Source organism: Montipora foliosa, chromosome 1 (genome assembly GCF_036669935.1).
Source record: "Montipora foliosa isolate CH-2021 chromosome 1, ASM3666993v2, whole genome shotgun sequence".
NCBI lineage: Eukaryota > Metazoa > Cnidaria > Anthozoa > Scleractinia > Acroporidae > Montipora > Montipora foliosa.
Window position 1 is genome coordinate 125001 of NC_090869.1, and position 3587 is coordinate 128587.

The 3587-nt window shown below is 40.5% G+C and overlaps 1 pseudogene; it reads left to right on the forward strand.

Annotated features, from left to right (window-relative positions):
* Window positions 1-2302, forward strand: part of LOC137995884 (uncharacterized) — a 22280-nt pseudogene extending 19978 nt beyond the window's left edge.
* Window positions 2303-3587: the final 1285 nt, after the last annotated feature.

Sequence of the window (3587 nt, forward strand, 5' to 3'; positions counted from 1 at the left end):
TCCTGTGAAAGGACTCAAAAGTGCAAACATCACCTCTCTCGTTCATCCATAACCCGCACTTCAAATATTTATTTATTTCTAATCATTGAGTCCTTTCATGAGAATTAACACATGAGCCCAACAAATAGACCTGCTCTCTTTTCATGAGCCTTTCACGCTAATCTTGTAACGAATGTCTACTTCCGTTATCACATTGATCTGTCACTCGTAATTATCAATTAATTATCAAATCAAATCCCCAGGTGATGCATGCAAGATGTGGTTACACTGGCTCTTCCACAATGACTTGAATGCTGTAAGTGGAAAATTGAAGTCATTGTCTAGTAGTCATCCTCTACAGTTTGTGAGTAACAACTTTTGACATGCTTGCTTTTGTATTCATTAATATTTATGTACTGATCGACAGGTTCCATTGTACATAGACCAACTGCAACCTGAGAAAGTATCTCTATTCAGTAAATAATAATACAAATAATAGTAACAATATAACAGTGATAGGCCTGTCAACTCTGCCGGATAACCCAGGAGACTCCAAATTTTGGATCGTATCTCCTGGTCTCAAGATTACGCCTGTTGCCATCGTACATCTTAAATGGCAACGGTTACGCCACGAAACAATTATATCATTGGTTAATCCGTTGACTCTGAGTGATCAGTATGTATATTCTCCTCACAATTTCAATGAAATGTCAGTCTGACAGGTATTGAGAAAAGAAGACGTATTGAGAAATGAAGACCGACTGATTATTATCAGCTTAAGAGGTGTGATCTTGATATAACACCAAATTCTCATGCCTAGACAACAGAGAAATCTAGGGTAGACTTTCATATACCGGACTAAAATGACGGAGGACAGAAGAACCATTGTTAGTCCGAATTAGGTATTGTTATGTTTGCTTTGTTCTTTTATTTTATGGACATTAATTATTTCGGATTCGGTATATGAAAGACGAGCCAACGTTATGGTACTGGCTAGTTAAGAGAAAGAACGTTTAGGTCTTGAGAATGAAAGGTTAAAAGGGAAAAAATACGATAATTGTGCTGCACGTTCAGCACGCATTTCAGCAAACAGTGTTGCTGTACTCTTAGGCTCAGTTCACACGTATCTGGCTCTTTTTGAACCGCAACGTTTTCTTTCCGGATTCAAATAATATTCCCATCCACACGTAGCGTATTCAAATCGAATTTTGTCGTCCACATGTACCTGAAACGTATCCGGAATCACTCTTGTGTTAAGGACTCTTCAAGGAAACAGAGGTAACAGAGTATGCACTATAAGGAAATAATATTGCCCTCGGCAGCCATCTTGAAAATAATTGATTTCAAGGAATTGGGCTCGATCTTGTTACGTCACCCGGATAAAAAAGATTTCCGGATTTAGCGTCCGCGCCGTTCCGGATTCATAGCGGATTCAAAATATCCACAGTCCCAGACATAATTGTTGGGACACTTCTGCCTCTTCCTTCCCTCTCAAAGTTGGTGTGAAAGATTTAGTGACTGAACTGCGATAAACAACATTAAGAAGGGAAGGGAACGCACGAGAAGGCAAAAGAGGATGTTGGCATGAAGTGTCTCAACTATTTATGTCTGAGACTGCACTCTGGAGAGGGTATTCAAAAAGTTGCGGTTCGCCAGCGAATTCGCCGGATACGTGTGGACGGAAGGCTTATCCGGAAAGAAAAAGTTCCGGATTCAAAAATATCCGGATACTTGTGGACGGGGCATAAGTAACAACAACGTGAAATTACCAAATTTGAGGTTTTGACGACAACATGAACGTACAAATGCGAAGCTTTGATTCCCTATTTTTAACCCGCTCGTCCCTAAAGAGACCTCAAGCAACGCCGGACGACGAGAACGAGGAATTTGCACGCCCAGCACGTGCGTTTGTATTGTTGCTATGTTCTGTTGATTACGTGAGCACAGCACGGTAACTTTTTTCAGTCCTTTTACTGTCCAAACCGTTTATGCCAATTTACTGCTCCAACAGCTGGCTCACATTTCACGTAAGAAACGTATTCCAACGTTCGATGATATTATCTGGTGACTTTCTCTTTCTCGTCAAATTTTTAGATGCTTAAGGTCCCAAATTGGGGGACGTAAAGATCAGCCTTACGTGTTTAACCCAATTTCAATTAAAGATCACTAAAAAATAACCGCGAGAGTGGCCCTTAAGGCTTCTTCACAACGATGGCATTCTCGGCCAAGACATTGATGGATGTCGTCAGCTCCCTTTTATTCTACATTTTAATTGCCCTTACGTTTTCAGGATATCGCCAGGTGAGACTTCAGTCGATGCGAGGTGAAGTCCTGGAATCTGCTACTCTCTTTGTTCACGTGATCATCACAAATCTAAACGACGCTGTAGCTGTAAGTTTTTCTTTGCCGAAAATCTTCAATGGGCCCTTTGCAGAATACTGATCCCAAGGTTAAAAAACCGCCATACTGGAACGCAAATTGCCCACTGGGACATTTGAAAGCAAGAACATATATATGAACTTGCTTTGTTTTAGATGTCCCAGTGAGTTTTGAGTTCTAGAAGGGCGGTTTTTGTACCGTGTGATCACCATCCTGCAAAGGGCTTATTCCCTTTCCTTCACGCAGTATGTCTAAAGAAACTAAGTTTTGCTTTCCTTTTTTTTTAATTTTAGCAAAGACCAAGGAAGGCATCTTTGAGGAAGTCGAAAAAAGCGCGAGAGGTAACCTGACCTGCAATCTGAGAGTGACGTTTATCGGTGGTTTGATGGTTTGCCCTTTCATACGGAAGCGAAGTTGTGTCAAATGAGTTGATTAAGTCATTGCCCCTTAAAGTATAAATGACAAGGTTGTCTTTATTTACTCAATCGAAACATAGATTTCCAAGATAAATTCCGTCCCTTTTTTCGGGATTTTCATTTCCCGTGGGGTACAAAACCGCGCTAGTAAGGAGTCTGAGGATAACAGAACTGTGACCTCAAGACCAGAACAAACATTTTCCGGGGCCCGAATGATTCTCTTTTTCTTAGATTCAGAGATGCTGAAACTGCTTCTGAGATGCGTTGTATTTGGTTGCAATAATGCCAAAGACAAAAGAACAAACTTTATATCCCTAGAATACCCTACGTTCCTGAATTGACGTCACAGGCCTTCTATTCCCACTCTCCTTACTAGCGCGGTTTTGTACCCCATGCACCCTAAGTGAAAATTCCGATAGGCTGGAAAACATAGAATGAAAATCGGTACATGGAAATTTTTTGGTTGTTTTTATCTCAGAAAACCATGATGTTTCCATTGAGTAAATATGAAAAACCTGTCATATACACTTTGGTTTAATTTTTTCAACTTTTCGGTGCAAGTTTCTTTTGGTTATTTTTGGTTTTCAAGATTGACTTCCTCTAATGTAACATTTTTCCAAATATCAGCGCTGTAAAACACTTGGGAGTAGAGAAATAAACTCCTTGGTAAATTTTTAATCTGCGGTTAGCGGTAATCGGCTTTCGAACAACTGGGCCCTGAAGCCGAAAGGTTAAGGCAATTGACCACCATAGAAAGACTAGAACGCTGAAGTTTCGAGTGTTTGACCTTCGCAGAACAAAGGGTTACCGCTC